Raw genomic sequence first — 307 nt, 5'->3', positions numbered from 1 at the left:
GTGAAATCTCTCCTGTCAGCTCTGCCAGGTCTTCTTGAAGATGGTCAGACTCTACAAGAATTAGAAATGATAAAAACCAGCTGATTATATCAAGTCCTGATGAGCATATGAAGGTCTTAGCAATACTTTCGACCAGTATTCATATGGGTAGAATAGCACCAGTGTATATACGTATATGGATAGAATAGTTACCAGTGTATATACGTATATGGGTAGAATAGTACCGGTATCTATACATATATGGGTAGAATTGTACCGGTATCTATATGGGTGCTATTCTACCTAGTATAGATACTGGGTAGAATAG

The sequence above is a fragment of the Watersipora subatra genome, unplaced genomic scaffold (genome assembly GCF_963576615.1).
Source record: "Watersipora subatra unplaced genomic scaffold, tzWatSuba1.1 SCAFFOLD_107, whole genome shotgun sequence".
Classification (NCBI taxonomy): Eukaryota; Metazoa; Bryozoa; class Gymnolaemata; order Cheilostomatida; family Watersiporidae; genus Watersipora; species Watersipora subatra.
The sequence above is the reverse complement of the archived record's forward strand: the minus strand, read 5'-3'. Positions refer to the sequence as shown.